The sequence below is a fragment of the Protopterus annectens genome, chromosome 1.part1, assembly GCF_019279795.1.
Source record: "Protopterus annectens isolate FY-2018-M chromosome 1.part1, PAN1.0, whole genome shotgun sequence".
Lineage (NCBI taxonomy): Eukaryota > Metazoa > Chordata > Ceratodontiformes > Protopteridae > Protopterus > Protopterus annectens.
The window spans coordinates 917,587,733-917,610,301 of NC_056726.1; positions in this window are offsets into that span (position 1 = coordinate 917,587,733).

Below are 22,569 nucleotides of genomic sequence, written 5' to 3' on the forward strand. Positions count from 1 at the left end.
GGATGGTTTACTGGTACTACTGTAACTGTACTTTACATTCATTGCAATGGATGACATCTTTGTTCGTGCATTAGCGTGATATATACTCCTGTGGCGAGGTTGTGCACTGTGTCACAAACAGTGTGCCGGGTACTGTTGTATAGTGGTTTGATATATAGAGTGTGCCAGGCACTGTTAGTCAGTTGTGGCCTGAGAACCAATATGTGGTATTGAATGTGTGTATCCTCTGACAGAACAAACGGATGGTATATATGGCAGTGAAGAGATATCTGGGTGTAAAGTGTACCACAGGACTCGCTCACACATATTGTTCATTTCTCTTTCAGGCTGATGGCCCACCAACGTAATCCTTGTTACACAGCAGCAGAGGAAGAGGAAATCCACCGCAGCCTGGTGCAGCACTACTCACTGCTGTTTTCCAGAAGCAGCCAGCACCAGCATGAGTGGACTGCACTGTGGCAAGATCTTGTTCGTCGGGTAAATGACATAGGCATGCATAACCGGACATATGAGCAGGTATGCCATCACTACAGTGATTTAATTAGACATGTCCGGCGGCGTGCATCTGATATCCATAGACAACAGCTTGCCACAGGTGGTGGGGTGGCCATTCATCCCCCCCTCACCAGAGTGGAGGAGCTGCTCCTAAGTGTGTTGGCTCCTGGACAACAACAGCAACTGCCACAGACATGTGTCGTCATCGAGGCTGGAGCCACCCGGCATGTTGACATGGAGCATGCAGGTAACATGCCCTATCTGTAGACTACAGTTACCTGTATTGTTAGATTATGTATACGTGAGATGTGTACTGTGTGTTTAGCAGTTGTGCTGCCTAGTGTTGTGCAATACTGATATTTGGAATATTATCTGTATACCTGTGACTGTTGACTGTTGTTCTACTGTAGTTTAGCAAACCCACAGTAGCAATGCCAAAGTTGTGGCCACTGACGAACTCTCTCTTATTCTTGTAGGTCCCTCTGGTGTGACAGCAGTGCAGATGATCCATGCTGGTGAGTGTGGTATAACTGCAATATTGGTAATGAAATGTGCATGTCATAGGTGAGGTGTAGGCCATGTACACGTAACACACCTACGCATAATGCATGCTGTGCATGTTTGCTGTAAGACGTTGCACAGCTTAGTAATGTCAGTAGCTGCCTCAATGACATGCAATACACAGAGCATCAGACACACTTGTGGCAACACCGTACTGCACATTGGATAGGCATATTTGCTACAGCTGTACACAACATAACTAGTTTATCATATGCAGTACAGCTCAACATGCTACACATGGCATTACCACACACCCGCTGTAAGGTCACACTTCAGTATCCCACATGTCATCCACAGAGCACACATGATATACCTCAGGGGTAGAGACCTATCATGGAGCTGTGCAACACTCTTCAACACATAACACAGTCATGTTAGGCAATACCCCCTATTGGGCACCTCACACACCCATGTACAAAGTGGCTGTGTAATTGTGAACATAGCCATGGCACTGCAGTTCAGGTACAGCATGCTAGGCAGTGGTCTGTCACACATTAGTAACCTTGAGTGACCACATTATGCATGATGATGATGGTTCATGGTACTACACCCTATCCAGTTACAGTGACCACAGTACTACACATAGCAGTCATTTCTTTGCACCTCAATGTTGTGTGTGTGTGCAAACATATGCACCTATACACAATATGCATATCATGTTGTGAGTGTGCTTACATATGCCAGTATACACAATATGCATAGCAGTCGCCATCTGTACAAAGTGACACATATATGTCCTGGAATGCTATTGGGTGTACAGGTCACATGACACACATTGGGTATGAGTGGTGTTTAATGTTGCAGTCGTGTAGCATGCCATGTCATGGCTGGCACCAACCTATCTGCAATATGTCCCACACTCACCATAACCACTGTACAATGGCCATGTCGAGCATTGGGATTCCATCACGTCTACATGCACCACTCATTCCGTGTGTGTACATAGCATGCATGTGCTACACCTGTGCCCACTATTATTTGCTATGGACACAGACACTGTAATCAGACATGGAAATCTATGTGTCACACAGATAACACATGCAGCCATGAGTGATGGTGCACAGGACATTGCAGAGCTGATAACACTTGCACAGCAATGTTGTGTCCATGTACACATTGTGTTCCAGGGTGTAGCCAATCACTGAACAACTACACACATGCATCAAAGCCATGTATACTGTTATTAACTAGGGCTGTCTACACTCGCACTGCATGGTCTTGAGCAACACATATTCTGCATGCTGACATGTGTGAGGTGACTGTTTGCCTTGTGATACTGTCACCTACCTTCACCCACTATTGAGTATGTGTTGGATTGCTGGTGTGTGTGTGTATCTGCTGTAGTGAGGAGTGTGTGTGTTCATGTGTTCATGTGCTCATGTGCTCATGTGTTCATGTGTTCCTGTGTTCATGTGCTCCTGTGTTCATGTGTGCATGTGTGCATGTGTTCATGTGTGCATGTGTTCATGTGTTCATATGTTCATGTGTCCATGTGTGCATGTGTTTATGTGTTCATGTGTTCGTGTGTTCATGTGTGCATGTGTGCATGTGTTCATGTGTTCATGTGTGCATGTGTTCATGTGTGCTAACATCATGTACAATTGTAAAGTGTGTTTCCTGTCTTCATCTCACAGGTGCTGAGGTTGGGTTGGCTGAATGCAGCAGGGAACCTGAAGTCACTGCCACAAATAGTGGAGATGATGAGACATGTATCGTGGCACAGGCAGGTTTGACAGGGTCTGTCATTGGTCTGCCAATTGACAGTACACAGCTTTCCACCCCATCTATGTGCACACTCATACTGACAATACACCCCTCATCACCAATGGCCTTAGCCGAGGGACAGCTTACAGTTGGCATTGACCAGGATAGTGTGGTATCCATGGCACTTGCATCCCCTCACAGCAGCCATACCCGGATTCCTGGAATGGTACCACATAGGCGGATGTCCAGGGGTTCTCGTGGGAGCACCGCTGGTCATTATGCCCCTGGCAGACATGCCCTCACAGGTCTTACAACCTCAAATATGTTCCGGGCTGTAATGCAGGCACAGGCGCGTATGGAACGGTACACCAGACAAGGACTAAGGGTGCATAGGGCCCATTACACCGCTATCAATGACAGTATCTGTGACCTTGCCGGTGCCATCCAGAATTACACCAAGATCATTGTTAGATATTGGGGGGAGACATTAGATGCCCTCCACAATGTGTTTTCCATGAGCCAGGACCATGCAGTATGGTTGAGCCATCGACACGGATGTATGCCAGCAACATCAATGGCTGGCAGTCATCACGGATGGCCCACAGATCACAGCCGCTCCCGTAGTGGCAGTACCAGCCCCAGCAATGCTGGGGCTGGCCTGTCAATTGACCGTCCTAGTAGACCACGTGCACGTGGCTCTGGCCAGTCCCAGCAGGGACATGCGTCCACTCAGCATACCTCTGCCTCTGATGATAGTACCCAGTCAGGGTTGGTACCCAATACTGTCCGTAGCATCCCTGCCAGGCACAGGTACCATGTCCGTGGCCAGAGACAATGATATGTACAGTCTGGCAGGTACAGTCTGTGGCTGTCCCACAACCTCCTGTATATGGCAGCCACATGGTGGTGCTGTGTGCATGCAGACACACACATTAACCAAACAACTAGGGCTCACACATACACATTACATCAACATTGGCCCATGCTGTACTGTTGTCCCTCACACACACACACACACACACACACACACACACACACACACACACACACACACACACACACACACACACATACATGTCGATTGGATGGGTCAATGTTGGACTCTACGCAAACCAATAACACACCCTGTGCATATGATGACACCTGTGCCACCTCCTGTCATCTATAACATTGATGCAGGAACAGGCTAACATGGTGCTGATGCACAGGGTGACATTATAGCAGTGTAGCAATATTAGCATGTTGTCAACAGGAAAGTGTAATGATATGCTTGTAGGTATATCTGAGCAGGCATGATGCATCAAAGGTATGATTGTCAATGTAGCATTGTTTACACCAGTGTTAAGTCTGAGTATGTATTGGCCGCCCTTGTGCCACTTGGTTGAAGTGTATAGTGTTGCCAGCATGTGTTAGTGAGTGGACAGTACGTGTGTGATGTGTGCAGTACAGATTAGCAGGTGTACATCTGTGAACATGGTGGGTGCACACTGTCTGCATGTACGTGCATAGTGGCCACATGGGACGTGTAACATACCCTGTATTACACATTGTTAACATCTCATAGTATCTCTCGATGGCCAGTATGCATTCTACTACAGATATGTTCTAACATAGGTACACGTGTGTGTATGACATGGTTTGACACTATGTTGTGGGTGATACTGTTAATATCTGTCAATGTTTTGCATTCTGGTAGTATACACATCCTCAACAGCACGACTATAACCAATCATTAGATGATGTCCTGACAACTGACACACAGATGTAGGGAACTCAGTAACAGTTGGATCCTTCTGGTACTATACTATAACAGTAACCAGTGGTATTGACCGCCACCCATTCCTGGGACCACACCTGTTTGGCATATAGCCCTCTTAGGTACATGCAAACGCACTAGGGATATGTCCATCCACATCTGTAAATGCATGCATTGGCCTCAATACATTCTCTGGATGGGACACATATCCTACACAAGGGTATCATACAGACAGATACCTGCTGTCCGACACATGCTGTATAGCTCTAAGCCAACTACAGCATAGTCATCCACATTTACTATACATACTATCCCGACAGTACCACATAGGTGGTAGCCCCGAACATGTATGTCGGGTACCAATGTGTACATACAGCTAAGTGTTATGTCATCTGTCCCTTGGTATCCACATATCCAGAGGTATTGTGGAGTCCCTCGGTGTATCACATAAGACATTAGGGGCCTGTATGCATATCCACAAGGCTGTTGTACACCTATAATGACTGTCCATTATTGCCAGATGTTGTTGTGTATGAACATGTCTGACATATACCCCAGGCATGTACCCTCACTCACACTACTCTATAGTAACTGTCATGAGTGTGTGTGGCACAGATGACCTTGGCCACAGATCACTACAGTGGCCGGCCTTGTCACATACATACATATGTGACCTACAATCTGAGAAGCAGTGGAACAATCTGTCAAAGGAAACAAATGTATTCATGTAGTATGCAGGCTTCACACCTATGTACTAATTGAGGTCACATGTACATATATTTATTTGCCACACAGATACCTGATGTGTGCAATGCACATGCTGTTTTAATCCTGATATGTCATACCATAGTAAAAGCAAAACCCACACCACATTGACCAACAGTGTCATACACGCACACTCAGCAATTGCAGGATTTAAACCCCTACCTAACTATGTTATGATACTAGTGAGATACGCATTAACATGATGCTCTATATGCTTTACTGGGTGTTTTGTTTTCTCCTGATATATTTGTAGTATGCTGACATCATCAGACTTTCCAAGGAGGAATGTACCTCTTTTAATGTGTTTTCTCAGTCTCCAAAAAGGGCACTCCTCTCAAAGGTATTAACACACACACACCCTGTCAGTGTTTGCAGGATTCAAACCCCTACCTATTTATGTTATGATACTAGAGAAATATGCATTAACACAACATGCTATATGCTTTACTGGGTGTTTTGTTTTCTCCTGCTATATTTGTAGGATGCTGACATCATCAGACTTTCCAAAGAGGAATGTACCTCTTTTGATGTGTTTTCCCAGTCTCCAAAGTGAGTACTCTTCTCAAAGGTATTCACACACCCCCACCCCTACACACACACTGTTTGCAGGATTCAAACATCTACCTAAGTATGTTATGATATTAGTGAGATACGCATTAACACAACGCGCTATATGCTTTACTGGGTGTTTTGTTTTCTCCTGCTATATTTGTAGTATGCTGACATCATCAGAATTTCCAAAGAGGAATGTACCTCTTTTAATGTGTTTTCCCAGTCCCCAAAAAGGGCACTACTCTCAAAGGTATTCACACACATACACTGTCAACATTTGCAGGATTCAAACCCCTACCTAACTATGTTATGATACTAGAGAGATACGCATTAACACGACGTGCTATATGCTTTACTGGGTGTATTTTTTTCTCCTGCTATATTTGTAGGATGCTGACATCATCAGACTGGACATGGTAATGTGTGTACACTTTCTTTTATGCAATCCCAGGAATGAACCATGTGGGTCAGCATGTGTTAACAGCTTGAGCAGGACCCCACAGTTCTTAGCTTGTGTGATCTATCTGTGGACAAATTGCCACTCCTTCATATGACAACACATGTTTATGCACAGATTGTTGATTTTGTGGATACGACGTGTCTGGGATGTTGATAAAGGGCTATTCAAAGTCTATGTGGGACATGTGTAGCTCCGTTCAGTGATGTATGTCCTGGGTGGCTGCCTTGCAAACAGTCTAGCATGTTTGGGACCATGATCTGCCCATGAACATACCACAGTTGGTAGAGTTGTATGTTTGTCAGCTTCCAATAGCTCTGTTTATGACTTCAATCATGATGGACTCCATGGCCTTGCAGATCAGACTTCATAGGCTTACTGAACTATACTTCCCATGGTGTATTGTGCACCAACACTTGTGGGGAGTGCCATATGTTGCTGTAACACATTCAACGGTTTCAGATCCTGTGGTGAGGGTGAGGCTCAACAGACTGTTCAGGTGCAGGGTCTGTTTGTTCTGTATTTCACTCATGACACATATAGGGAAACGATGTAATCCAATTGCTGCCATGCTTTTGCCTTTGGAGGGAGCTGTTTACCCATTCCCACATGTGATATCTTCTGGTATGATGATAGGGCCTTTCGTCAGTGGGAGGTGGGTATGTATATATGGGCCTGTGTGACAGGATGTCGGCATTGTCAGTCAGGTACAATTGGCCCTGACTCAGGATATATATGAGTGTACATTGCTATTTATGACATAGCTGAAGGAGGTGTCATGGTTCAGTCTGGACTCCTTCGCAGCTACTCTTTACAAAACACAGACAAACCTGAGCACTAAACCCCTGTTATACTCTTTTACACACTTAACACCCTACTGATCCTTTGTGATCAGTCAACAGAGTATGTCATCATAATATCCTGGCATGTCCTGGGGTCGGTTTCGTGTGTACTCTCCAGTCCAGCTGGTGAATATTGGAATTTTGACACAATGTCACAACTGCCTTATGTACAAAGACAACCCTCTCCTCCTCCCAAAAAAACTCAGATATATGTGAGAGATGCAACTATATATACATACAGGAGGCTGAGCTCTCTCGACCCATGACTGGCACAGTCTATCAGGTGGTGAAGGTAACCACACACACCACAAATCCAGTCTCAAATAGACCTATAGCGACAGCAATTAAACTACATTATCACACATAAACATCTCAGAGGCCCTAAATAAACTCTGCCTAAGCAGCAGAGACCTCCAAAGCAGACACACAAACAACTGCTACCCAACTACAATACCCACGTATCACATAGTTCACAAAGTCAGTGTGCCACACAGTCACTGCCCTTAGGGCTAAACAACACACCTAATACACTTGTAATAGGGGACACTTATTATCAGACACACTGACATCCCACTCACCAGGCCGAACAAGGGGATGGTCACTTTGAGCTGTCTGTCAGGTGCCAGGATCCACCACATAACACATGCACTCAGGTCACTCCAAAGCAAGTACAGAAATGGCTCCATCATTGTCCATGCTGGTGCGAATAACCTCAGACATTCCTCCCTGGACCACATGACATGATACATAGAGGAACTCTCTGATCATGTAGCCCAGGCCAGTATGATCCTGACCTTGTGTAGCATCTTACACTCACCAAGAATGATGTCACAGTACACAGACAAACTGATCACTTTTAACAGTTGGCTAACATATTAGTGTCATTCAAGGGGATCCAGTGTTTGTCAGCCTGTGGTGACATACTTGACATGCCATGTAGCTTCACTGTGGACAGCTTGCACCAGTCACCTTTGGACTTTCGAATACTGGCTAAGGCTCTTGCCACCCCCATAGTGCCTTTTTTAAGCGAGGCTCAAAAGACAAACCCACCTCCGTAGACATTACAGGGTAAAAGAAACTAAGGGTAATGCTGCTCAACACCAGATGTGTTACCCTCAAATTGTGCCCACTCAGGACTCTCCTCAGTATGGAGAATTGCGATATCTGTGCACTAACAGATGCCTGCTTCAGGCTCACAAATGCACACCAGCACTACCAGGTTATACTTCATACCATGCTTTCTGACCACAAGACTCGGAACGGCCAACACAAATAGGGGGAGTATCCATATACATTACAGATACACACACCTCCAGGTTAGTAGCACTGCATGAAGCATCGCAGACCATACATGTGCAACTAACAGTGTGCAAAACTGCCTTTCAGTTTGTAGCCTACTACAGACCACCCTCCCAAACTCAGGAACCACACTCGGCTTTCCTGGGAACACTGGAGAATATGAAGGTCTCCCCAAACACCATAATATTGGGTGACTTCAAATACCCAAACATTGACTGGGGATACTACTCAAGCCCCAACACCCTCGCCCAACAGTTGCTACTATTTGTAAACTCAAATGCTATGGCACAACCGGTCATCACACCCACAAGAGAGGAAAACATATTGGAACTGATCATTACCAACATGGGGACTCTATGCTCCACACCAGAGGTATACCCCTCATTGGTAAGGTCAAACCATACATTTATCTCACTGGACATCCATATCCTGTCCCCACACCCATCCTAGGTAATCTTGGTGAACTTCTCAAAAGCAAACATCACACTTCTCCAAACCAAGGTGGTATCCTTCAAAGACCCTGGGATAGTGGTAAATATGGCTCAGACCACTGAATCCCTTACAAACACATTCTATGGACACCTAGTGGGCTGCATGGATCATGCTATCCCAAATAACAACAAGACTCACTCCTCCAATGGCAGGGGACCTGTCTGTTGGACCCCGGCCATTAATAAGCTATACAACAAAAAGAGGAGGCTACTACATGATAAAGCACAATCCCATACAGGGAAGGCATCTGTGATCTGTACTAGCAGAAAGCTACAATCAGTCATGAATTCATCTAAGGCCTGCTTCTAACAGACAATTGCACCAGACACTTAGGACAATCGCAAGGCCTTCTTTAGTTATGTCAGGAACATGGTGGACACACACTGATATGCTGTGAGCTACTGCATACTGACTAAACATACCCTGAACCCACAGACCTTGCCAACATCCTGGCAAACAGGTTCAGTGCAGATGTCTCCCCCCATCCCCCCTAAGGAGCAACTGTCCATCCCAACAGAGTGTAACCTCCCTGACATTACAAATGAACAGATGAGTGCTGCCCTCCCCAAAGCAGACAACACAGCATCAATGGGACCAGACGGTGTCCCGGCCTGTGTCCTACATGAGCTTCATGATGAACGTAACCCTCACATTAAGTCACTGTTCAATATCAGAGTTACTACAGGATATGTACCCAAGGAATGGCGTACAGTGACAGTAGTCCCACTCCACAGAGGTGGTGCCACAACGGACCCCGGACAATATCGCCTATAAGCCTAACTAGCCTGTTCTGCAAAGCTATGGAGCGTATTGTCATGGAACTCATACACATAGACATTGGCAACCTACAGACACTGGGTACTACACATTTCAGCTTTGTTGTGGGCAGATCTTGCCTCTTGAACCTGTTTGTATTCTTTATACAGTTACCAGGTCCATAGACGTAGGGAAGGTTATCCACACAGCCTACCTGGACCTTGCAAAACCCTTCAACACAATACCCCACTCGGTCATTATACATAGGATTACCAGCGTCGATATCGACACATATCTCACAAGATGGATTGCTAACTGGATCAGGGATAGCACCCACATGGTCAGTATTGCAGGTGCCATGTCTGACTATACACCAGTTACACATGGCATCCCACAAGGCTCTGCCCTGGGACCTCTCTTGTTCAGTATATATTTGTCTGATGTACAGGCTAACACAGGATGAAATATGGCTGACCATGTTCGCAGATGACTGCAAACTGGGTGCCATAATCAACTCTCCAGCTGGTACATGCATACTCAAACAGGGTCTCACAGAGATGGATGACTGGTGCCAGAGCCGTGGCCTACAGCTAAATGCCATTAGATGCATAGTCATCCCCTTTGGGAATAACAACATGCCCACACATTACCACATAGGTGGTAATCCATTACATACGGTAGGAGTTGTTAGGGGTTTGGGGACACAACTTGTTCGTACTCTCGCCTTTGACAATCATATTGCCAAAGTGGTTAGACAGACCTTCTATATAGCCCACATTATCCCATATGGTTTCACATCTAGATCAAGTGAGGTCATTGTGCCCCTATACTCATCACGACCATGCTTGGTTACAATGCCCCATTTGGGATGTACCTTACCTGACACCTGCAGCAACTGTAATGGCCATAAAAGTTCCTCAACAATCAGATCTAGGGACTCACACAGATGTCCTGCACAGTTCAGATACAGTAACTCCATCTCTACTCAGTTGCTTACCGCCTACTCGGATGTGATGTGTGCCTGTTGTTTAAGGAAATGTCCAACCCAGAATTAATGGACGTGCTCCATCTCAGGATATCTGAATCCCTTGGAGCTACACACTCCAGGGAAATAAACCTCAGCACAGATGTTAATAGGACATGCTGGAGGGACAGATTCTTATCCCAGAGGCTCCACTCACTCCGGAATGTAATCCCAGTTTCGCATAGGCAGAGTCACCCACTGACCACCTATAGGAGACATCTTGACAAGTGGATAGGCGATCGTATGTTTACCCCTGGGATATCTTCTGGGTCCCTGCTAGACAGAGGCACAATAGACTAAATGTAAATGGGCTATCTTGTGTGACCTACTATTCACAGGCACAGTGTAGTAATCTAACAGGGTTGCGAAAGCCAAACACACTCTGGCTAGGCTTGTACATGCCCTAGGGCAGATAGCCTAGTATCAACCTCTGAACCTGTGATAATGTTCGGGATGCACCTTGTTTATTGATGATACTGATTGCAGGTTTTTTTATCTTCTTTGCTTTCTCACTTTCTATGAACAACTTTGGTATCTGCAGAACATATTTGATTATAGCAGGGTTCCACTATATTATATATGTGTCTGTTGTCATATAACTGTGTACACAGGGTGGATTGCTGAATAGTGAGAGGTTCCTGGGTTAACACATGCAACTGCCGGATATGTGTGGCCCACTGCTGTACTCAGACATGGTCTAAGTGTGTGAGCATGCCCAGTTCAGACTTTCAGTGTTTTGTTGCCTGACATTTGTCTCATTTATTCAAGTGTGTGAGCATGCCCAGTGTGACCTTTCAGTATGTTGCTGTCTGAGGTCCACTACATTTGTTGATGTGTGTGAACATGACCAATATTAACATTTATACTGTGTGTGTTGAAAGTCAGGTTCTATTCTTACTGCAGGCCTCACCTTTGTGTCATAACTTGACAGGGATTATGCTGTGCCTGCAGGGTTTCCATGAGATACTTTGCATAGACTTATCAACATTTCTTCATACAGGCTGACCACTGCAATACTGTCATGGTTTAGTGGTTCAGTACTATGACTATAGTGCACAGTATCCTGCGTTCTAGGCCTGTCACTGCTTTATATTTTCATACTGAGCAGACCAGACTGCTTAAAGGCCAGTAGAGCAAATATGAGCATGTTGGCTTTTGTTCAGCTATGCCCTACTTAGACCAAGCTTGTCCGACATTGCTCAACGTTAACCAACATTGCTGAATGCTGCCCAGTATTACTCAACATTGACCACAGTTGTGCTATTTGGTGTGTGCAATTTTGTTTACATATACTACATGGTGGTAAATGCTGTTTAGCACTGATTTATATTGCTTAACACGTGGCAATCATGCCTCAGGTGGTGCTGCAGGGCTGCCCATGTTGGATGCACATACTACACTCCCTATACATGTTTGAAAACAGGTAGTGTCAAGTTAGGCATCCCTTTTACTATATGTGCGAGTCAGAGAGAGGTATCATTTCCAGAGTTCCTACTGAGCCAGTGTATGTGCTATGCATTGCCTCTTTGCCAAGGCCAAAGCATACTGGGCACACCTCCTTCTGCCTACTGGGGCAGGCTCAGGTTGTTCCTCCTTCGAGTCACGCTCTGCCTGTGATGGCCTTGGCAATGGTGGGGGGCTGTTTGGCCCGGGCCTATGCTGGTTCTGCTGCAGCTGTTTTTGCAGGATCATATTATGTAGCATAGCACATACCATGACAATTTGGGTACATGTAGTTGGTGAGTACTGCAAGGCTCCACCAGATTTGTCCAGGCACCAGAACCATGACTTGAGCAGGCCAAACACACGCTTGATTACATTTCTTGTTTGTGCTTGTGCCTCATTATGGTGTTCCTGTTCAGGTGTGTGTGCATTTCTGATGGGTGCCATCAGCCACGGCTCCAGTGCATAGCCAGCATCCCCCACTAGGTGACCATGTGGGATGTCCCCATTGGCAAATGTCTGGTACAGCTGCGTCAGATGCCAGATATGGGAATCATGGTAGCTTCCTGGGCAGCCAGCACACACATTCAGTATTATGCCCTGGGCATCACACATGACCTGGCAGTTGATGGACAGGAAGCCCTTGCGGTTGAAGTAGACCCTACCCCGCTCACCGGCTGGTGCTGTGATGCGTATGTGCATGCAGTCTATTGCACCCACTACCTCAGGGTATTCTGCTATTTGCTGGAAGAGATGCATATTGCTGGCCAATACCTCACGGGAATTGGGGAAATATACATGATCACTGACATGTGCTGACATGGCAACCAGGAACTGGTGCAGTACCCTGGATGCTGAAGCCTGTGATATCCCCATCATATCAACAGTTGGTCTCTGGAAGGTACCTGTTGCTAATATTCTTAGGACAACACATACCTTGGTTTCCACTGGGATGGGTTCCCCTCTGTTGGTTCTGTGTGTCAGGTGTGGCCTGCACAGCTCAACAATTTGCTGCAAGAGGTCTCTGTCCACTCTATAGTGCTCCACTATCTCCAGCTCATGTATCCCCTGGTAGGTTACCCTGGGCCTGTACAATCTTCTCCGTCTCCTCACTGTGGGTTGTACAGCAGCATTTGCATTGTCACCACCCTCAGCATGTTGCATATGTCGCCTTATAACAGCAATGGCAGCCCCTAACTTTTCTTTGTCTCAATAAACATTTTTCAGTTTTCACTTCTATTAGCTTACTGCAGTGTTGCAGTGTCTCTTGAGAGAAACATAATGGAATGTTGTTTGCAGAGTTTTAAGTGCTGGGCTGGGCTGGACTAGTATACTGCCTGTGTAATTGCCTGATTCTTCCTACTATTTGTTGTGCTTCCTTTTTCCTTTCTGTTTCCTCAGGGGGGCAGCGCCACGCACACAAGCGCAAACACTCGCACAGTAGCTCACACCCGCCACACATGCTTACACTGACTAAAACTTGCTTATTCTTGTTAAAATGCGTGCACACTGGTGCAAACGCACTTACAACTCTTTAAACAGATGTATACATGCTTACTCCATCTTAAATGTGCGCACTCACACTTACACGTGCGCACACAGTCTTACTCGGGTTTACAGGTGCTCACCTGCGCGCATACACGCTCAGCAAGAAACTTTAGTGTTATCCACGGTATACACCTTTGATTTCTTGCCTTTACCTAGCCTACCTGTTGACACACCTCTTTCAATGATGTGTAAATGACAGCTGACACATGCCACTCTGCTCCAATGAGCTTCACTTCTTTCATACATACCCCCCTCGTGATGTCACCTATCCTCTACTCTGTTACTCCCCTTATCCTACTCCTACACTCCACTGACTGTGCTTATTTGCTATGTAAACTTGCAATTCACTATCCTAACTCTCATTTGCATAAGATTGCCTACTAATTCTTGGTTACATCTCTTAGACTGAGCTTCCCCCCTTAGCAACCTCTACTCGGTGGCCATGTTGTCTTCAGCCTGCCATTCCCTTGCATTGTAAATTCATATTAGCAATAAAATCCACATTTGTGGATCTTAATTATTGATTTTCTGTTTTTTAGGGCGCAGCGAGTTTGCGCGGCGCTGAGCTATGCTTAAACCCCGGAGATCGGGATGAAAAAAAAAGTTATTTTATTTTTATTTTGCATCACTGAACATTGACAATGGCTGTATTTTTGGCCATTGGCATGCTTCCTCATGTAAATGCATCGTTTTTTTGGAGCTGTCACGGCTCCGTTTTGCTATTTGCAGAACCATACTCAGTTGTGAACTGAGTACATTTCTGCAAATAACACTACTCCTACTCAGACAGGTTCGGGTTTCCTGGATCGCAAATTTACCTCATTTGCATAGCTTTCGCTTGCAATTGAGGTAATTTGCATATCCAAGCCCTGTCCATGTAGGACTCATTTTGAGAGCTCTGTTGCACGCCCCCACCGGCTGTTCCTGGATCGCTCGGCAGACATTTTGGCTGCATGGAGTCTTACTCTACTCTTAGACACCGTGCAAGCCTTCGTCAATCTGGCCCAATGAATTAATAGAAAAACTCACTAAAGTTTCACTGCCCTTAATTTTAATACCGGTACTAGGGAGACCATTTCATTTAATCCCGGGGGGGGGGGGTATATGCATTTAACCAAAACTGGCAAAGCAGCTCTCTGTATGCCAGCAGGGTTTCACGCTGTCCACCCCTTGGATTCTGATCAGCTTATTCAATCACCCAAAATGGAAATGAGTTAGACTTACAACATAATATAGGCTTATAAAGTGCATTCGTTATTAGCCACTCCTTAATATCATGATTATGCTAATTTATTCATGTTTTCAGGGCCCATTTGGTCCTTCCCATATAAAAAGAAAAATATTCTGAACAATAAGCTAAATCAAGTACTCCTTTTGACCAACAATTAAAATGGTGACTCTCCTGGAGTGTTTTCCACATGGTAGTTATGTTCAGAGACTCAAAATGAGATACGTAAGGGCACTGTTTGCACATTCCACACCTAAGTGTTGGAAATTCCATCGATGTTAGGATCATTAATCTTTCCTCTTTCCAAAATATTTTTAATTTTTTCTCTCCTTTTGTATGTGAACAAAGGGAGTTTAGAGAAGCAGTGTAAAGTGTTCAGCATTTGTGAAAAAATATTCCAATATTTTAGCATAATTCCCTGTATATCCCTAGAATGTTGACTGTATTTTAAAACAAATTCCCTGTTATAATCATTATGTACGTTACATTAACTGATTCCTCTGGGGCAACATTGTTATCATTGTTTGTCCCAAGTAAAGGGGTAAATTTGATCCTCCATCCATCAAGAACCTCATTCGACACTTCAAGTACTAAGGTGACAGGGTAACCATGCTGTACAAATAAACTATTTAATTCTAAGCACCTCCACAATAAAGTCAATATACTTAGATGTCATCCTTGTCACCCTGACTAGTTGCTGTTTATTAATTATTCTGTTTTGGTGTGGTGGGTGATCTCTCAGACAGTGTAGGTAAGAATTAGAAAAATTTTCTTTCCTATAGATCTTGGACATACATTTCCTATCATCAAATTCCTTTTGAATACTAAAATCCAAATAATTCAATATGAAAGTAGTTAGTAAATTAAAAAAAAAGTCTATACCATTGTTGGTATATTCCATAAATTCCTCTAAAAGTTCACCTGTACTATTCCAAATCAGAAAGATGTCATACAGGATTCTTAAGTATAGGAGCATATGTTTATAGCATTTAGATTTAAAAATATTATGTTGTTCCCAGAAATATAAAATAATTTTGGCAAACAACAGGGCGCACACTGCAACCATGGCTACTCCATTTATCTGCTTATGCATTTCACCCTCAAAAAGTTGTTTGTTAAAACCAACTCCATATTTTCAACCACCAGCCTAATGTACCCCACAGTCAAACTTTCCCTTTCCACAAGGACATTCTCAAACCATAACATCCATGTGGAGTGGGGTATAACTGATAAACAAATCAACTATATCAATCATAACAAACAGGGAAGAGGGTTTAAGCATATCTTCAATTAGTTTAGTAAGAAAATCCCAAGAATCTAGTAGAATATGCTTGTGTTTTTTAGAAAGAACTTCATCTTCCATTCCACCCATGTAGCTGGAGATAGGTTTTTGAGCCTGCTGTGGTTACTATTGGCCTTTAGGGAGGAATTTTTGATATTGCAGAAATGGACAGGATAACAGGATTGGTTTATTTCATAAAACATGTAAAGTGTTATTACACCTTGCAAAAGGTTATCTTTCAGCATCAGGTCTATATTCCTACAGGCCATATTAACCTCATACTTTGGATCCTGGATGTATCTAAGATTACAGTGTAATAGCTGGAACATTCTAGCCGAATAATCCTAAGGATACATTCTAACCACTCCTTCAACCTTATCAGGCTTCATAACTCTGATGTTTTTATTTTAACTAATTTTCTGTAATAACTTGTATTCTTTCTTACTCAAATTAAAAACCTTCTCTTTGTTTTTTATGCATTGCCTAATTTCTCCCTCCACCAGTGCTTCAAAATTTTGCAGTATGGGGTGTGGAGGGGGTTAAACACACTTTTCTTGTGCATAATAACCCTTGTATTGACAGACATGTTACTGTTGTATAAAACCTGCAGGTTCAGTTTTTGCCCAGATAATTTTAAATCTATTAGTGTATCACTAATGTGATAAGTGTCTCCAGTAGGTCTATGAATGAGCTATGGATTTCGTGGTTCATAGAGGGTGACTTGTAACTTGTTAGGATATGATATGATATGATATGATATGATATGATATGATATGGTATGATATGATATAGTATCATATGAGAAACTCCAGCATATCATCCTGTTTAACCAAACTTGAAGTGCATTTATTGTTTATATGGATCGAGATTAGATTAGACTCCTTCACCTTTTGTCCCGTCTGTGCAGTTAATGGTCTGTGTGGAAGGCATTGAAACCTTGCACTGCTGGGGTATTTCTATGGCTTTAGACCATGTTTTGGTAACTGTACACATGTTTACATTGCCCAGGGTGAAGAGAGCTTGCAGTGAGTGGAGTTTCTTTTTTAATCCCCTGGCTCTGAGCACTAACACCTTGAGGCTTCCTTGGGTTGCGTTTGCTATGTCAGAAGGTTTGTCAATTTTGGCATTGCCTAAAAAGGCTCTATGTGAGAGGATAAAATCCAATATTTGGAAGCCTAGGGCAGGACAGGTGCAAGTCATACTTGGCAAAACAATGTGACTTGTTCTCCATGTTTTTTCATGCAAACAAACATTAGATTCATCAAGAATGACATCAGAAGTCAAGCCAGTTATTGAAATTGATCATCTTTTGTTCATACTGTGCCAGCATCCTTGGTGAAGATAGAATGCTGCTCAATACCAGGCACATACCAGTCTGAGAGATCAATAATGTCTGTCTTTGTATAGTCTAGGGAGGTGTGTCTCAAGTCATTTACAACAAAATTAATTATGATTGAATCATACAGGTACCAGTGATGCAATTACTTGGCAAATCCTGGCTTCATATAGATAACTAACCATTATCTTCTTGTTCAGCCTGCTGAGTAGGTCTTCAGTGTGTCATACAATCCAGTTTCCTATTACTAGAGTCCTGGCTATTATGTCTGTTGCCTTATGGGCTTTGTATTTGGGACTCCCCTAATTATGCTATATTTCAGTGTTGCTTTTAATGATTGTTTTTGAATTTGCTGAGGACAGGTTTTGCAGCTGAAAAGTTTAGGTCTTTGGGTTTTGGAAAGATTGCATTTAAATGCCACAACATAAGTTGGTCTATGTGTATAGTGCACTCTATGTGTGGTGAGTGAAGTGTATGTGATTTTGACAATCTTGTTTATATTATGTGTGCTTGCACATGAGATTTTGCCCTCCAGTGACACTATGTGTGTGTATATCTCCTCCACACTGTATGAGGCTATTAAGATAAATCATTTGTAGCCTAGCCATAGGATCCCAGTTTGTCAGTACCTTACAAAATAATTAAGTGCTACCTAATTTCACCTTCTTTCAGTGGGGATATAATATATACAGTTCACTGATAAACACTACTAAATATAGGACAATTGCAAGCTGCCAAAAACGGTTTACTATCATTATTGCAAAAGGCAAAACATTTGCTATTCGCAATAATGAAAATAAACACCAAAACCCAACTCTTCACTCCTACACAATGTTGGCCCAAATGATCGACACATTTGAGTCGACATTGTCACTGAAAACATCACGTGATGATGTAAATCAAACTCCTACATGACAAATCACGTTTTAACAGGGGGGTAAGCCAGTTTGCACCCCCCTGTGGGGGGCTGCGCCTCCCACATACCCTACTACTAATATATTCCAACTCCGAGATCGCACTACAGTGGGGATATGGATGAATTTCCACTCCCCACTGTACCGCGATCTCTGTACATATAGTCAAACACACTTATTCAAATGCATTACTGCATTCACCTAAGTGTCTTCGACTATCCCATACACTTTTCATCTTGTGTTCGACATTCTGATTTTCGGCAGCATACATGCCAACAGAATGTAGTTCACACAAATGATAGTAAATTGTCAACAACAATAAGAATGACAATTAACGAGATGTACAATATTTTATGTGTTTTGCCTAAATTTGTATACCAGTCATCCTCTTTCTATGGTGCTTATGAACCAGAAAATAAAATGATAGTATTATGGCATAATTCGGTTTTCCATTTTGTCATTAGTCTGGTAGTGCAGAGGACTAAGGATATGAGTTATTGACAAGTTGCTTCCTGTAGACCAGGTTACAGGGTTTGATTCCTTCTAGTTTCACTTGTCCCCTATGTGACTCTAAGCAGGCCAATTAACCAGACAGTGCTTCCAGGTCACCCCTGAAAGGGGACACTTGTCCAGTGGAGTAGCCTAATTAAAAAATCAAAAGCAATGTTGTTTGTTAAGCTGGTAGAATTTAATAGAGCATGTAACTAAACAATTGTACCATCTCAGTGAAGATCATGGAGTCACTCCCCGCCACCACCACCACAAACATTTACATGACATTCTGCTTTCTAGACCTGGCACCCCAAGAAAATATTTTTGTATTTTGATTGAATAAAAGCTTCACAAAAAAGTTCTAAGATTGGAATTGTCTGGCTCTAAGTAGTTCAAAATGTGAAATATTTCAACATTCTTTAAAAAAAATGCAAAATTTTGAAAGTTATTGTCTTGCAGGTAAGGCCCTTGAAGTTCCTGTTATAGCATTGACCAAGATACTGAATCTTGGTCACCTTGATATAATAACAAACATATATATTTTTTTGCTTGTGTGGTTGGGATGGTTTGCTCCAAGAACACTCTAATAGTAAGTATACTGTTTTGAAGCAGGTATTAAACTAGTGGTAGTCATCAATGCAATTTAAGCTTTTAATAGTTCTGAAGTAAAATATGAGTTAATCTGCAATCATCTTTTCTTAATTTTCAGTAATAATATATTTTTTGTGACTACAGTAGTGGTGTGTATCCCACTATTAGTTGCAAAGGATATCTAAATATTTCAGACTTCTTTTTGAAAGAGGATAAAGGCTGTTTTAAACTAGTTTTTAGAGTCTACATTTATTTTTATTTTTTATTTATTTTATTTTATTTTACATTTGTTAACCGGGAAAGTCCGACTGGACACATATCCATTTTCAGCGGAGGCCTGGGTAGAAAAGCTCCAATAGCATGTCATAAAGAAATTACACAATAATATCATACAGATATATAGGTTCCATAGAAACATAAGTTATGTATAGATTAACAATTCCTTTAGTAAAGTCAGCATACAGCATTCTAGTAGTAGGGTTTATATAGAATATAAAATATAAAAACAAGAAACTTTTTTTTTTGTCTTTCTAAATTATGAGTAGTCTCAATATTTTGTTACAGACATAACCACTGATTATTAAGCTTTACAGTGAAAGGGATTAGGGGACCTTTAGTAGAATCCTTGAACATGGTATTGGTGCAAATTAACCTAGGGAGTAGCATGAACAAAGCCAATTGTTTGAGAAGTGGGTTCTCAGGAGTTTCTTAAATTGAATAGTGGAGGTAGTGGAGGTTATTTGACTAGGTGGTGAGTTCCAGATTTTGGCAATAGTGCAGGCAAAGAGAGATTTGCCAGCATCATTTTTGTGTCTGATAATGCTTATTAGGTTCTGAGAACTAGATCGTAAGGCTCTGGTAGGGATGTGGGGGTTAAATACATTTTGAAGTGCAGGGTTTTTTTCTGGAAGGTAGAAGAGATTATGCACTATTGTAAGTTGATTAAACAGAAGTAGATGAGGTAGCTTGAGCCAATTGAGTTGGTTAATGGCGAGATAGTGGTGGGATTTGTATGAGGTTTCAGTAGCAAACTTGGCTATTTTGTTATAACAATATTCCATTTTGTTCAGATCACTCTGGCGGAGATTAGTAAGGATGGGAGAGGCATAGAGAATAATGGATAAGAGTTGAGCTCTTGCAATAGTAGCTTTGGTTTGTTTAGTTATGAAGTGTTTGTTCCTATAGAGAAGTCCTAGTTTTTTATTAACTTTCTTAATGGTTTGTGCTATATGGATGTCAAATTTGAGGTTATTGTCTATTTCTACACCTAAGAGTTTAGTGTGTACAGTTGGAGTGATTTGAATGTTATCTTTGGAGTGAATGGTGAAAGCATTGTTGGGGGGGGGGGGGGCAGTCCAGGTTTCGTTTTAATAAATTGTGAAAATTCTTGGTTGTGGAGTCCATGAATGCAGATTCTCAAAAAGCAGAAGTCTTTGTAGGATTACTTCCATCTGAGACGCTGTGGTAACTGTGGTAACTGCTGCAGCCTAGCTTATTGGCGGTGTGTTGGTAGATCGTATTCCTGACTCATTTGGCGTATAGCGTTGTTTACGCCATCTACATTTTTCTTAACAGTTACGCTTGTGTTTCTCTAAATGATAGTAATGCTATGGTGGTGCTGTGGGATGGTCTAAAGCCATGCTGAGTTTTGGAGATTAAGTTGTTTTGTAAGAGGTACAGAAGTAATTGGGAATGTACAACTCTCTCTAATATCTTAGATAGAGGTGAGAGTATTGCAATTGGGCAGTAGTTGGTGAGTTCTAAGGAGTTGCCCCCTTTGTGCAGTGGAATAATGTGTGATGCAAGTGACCTGTTTATGGGATGGACACAGGATAGGTATGGTGTCTGCTGCTATCTGAAGGAATTCAGCTGGTAGGGTGTCAGCAGCTAGTGTGGTTGGTTTGAGTTTCTTAAGGAGCTTTGAAATAATTTTAGTGGGTACAGGATGTAGGGAAAAGTTGGCGGTATTGTTTTGAGTGGTAGGGTGGGTTTTGCTAGCACCTGGTATAGGGCTGCTAGTGGTATTGAGGGCATTGGTAAGGGTTTGGACTGTTTCAGTAAAGAACTTGTTAAATTGTGTGGGAATGTTGTCATGGTTGTTTGGTAGTACTGGGGTTGGGGTGGTGGCTTTACCTGAGAGGATTATGCCATTTATTATAGCCCAAAATTTCTTAGGGTTGTTGGCATATTTTTCCTGCATGTTTTTATAGTAGTTACCTTTGTCTAGTTTGATTTGTTTTTTGTCTTTGTTTCGAAGTTCTTGGTAGGTTTGCCTCAGATTACTGGCCTTGTTCTTTTGATATTGACTCCAGGCCAGATCCCTCTCCTTCATTGTAGTCTAAGTATCTTTAATTAGCCATGGAGCATAGTTAACTTTTAGTCTTATAGTTCTGGAGGGGGCATGATAGTTTAGGAATTGCAGGAAAGTGGAGTTAAAGTACTGTACGACATCATCTAGAGATAGTAATTTTAGGGGTGTCCAATTACAGCTTTGTAGTGAATTGATGAAGTCAGTTATTTTAAAGGTCTTTTTGTTACGTATTACTCTGAGGTTGGGTTGGTTTATGTAATGGGGTCTGTTCTGAATTAGGTAGGTTGGTTGATGATCACTTAGACTGTCAGGTAGACAGCCAGAGTGCCATGCTAGAGTGGGGTCAGGTAACAGAATCCAGTCTAAAATGGATTTGCGTTTTGAGGTTTTGTCTGTTCTGGTTGCAGTGGATATAATTTGAGTAAATCTATGGAGGTTAATGTGGGTAGCTGGAGTGTGGCTAGAGCAGTTCAGCCAGTCAATATTAAAGTCACCTAATAGTACAGTTTCTTGTGGCATGGAGTTTGAGATCCAGTTTAGGAGGTTTTCCATTATAGTAGTGTTATTGCCTGGTGGAATGTAGCCACCTGCAATAATGATATGTTTGAGTTTAGTTTTAATTTGGCAAGGATTAGTTCAACATCTTTGATGTCTTGGGTTTTATAATCAATTTGTTCAATGGTGAGATGATTTTTGAACAATATCGCTATGCCACCTTCCT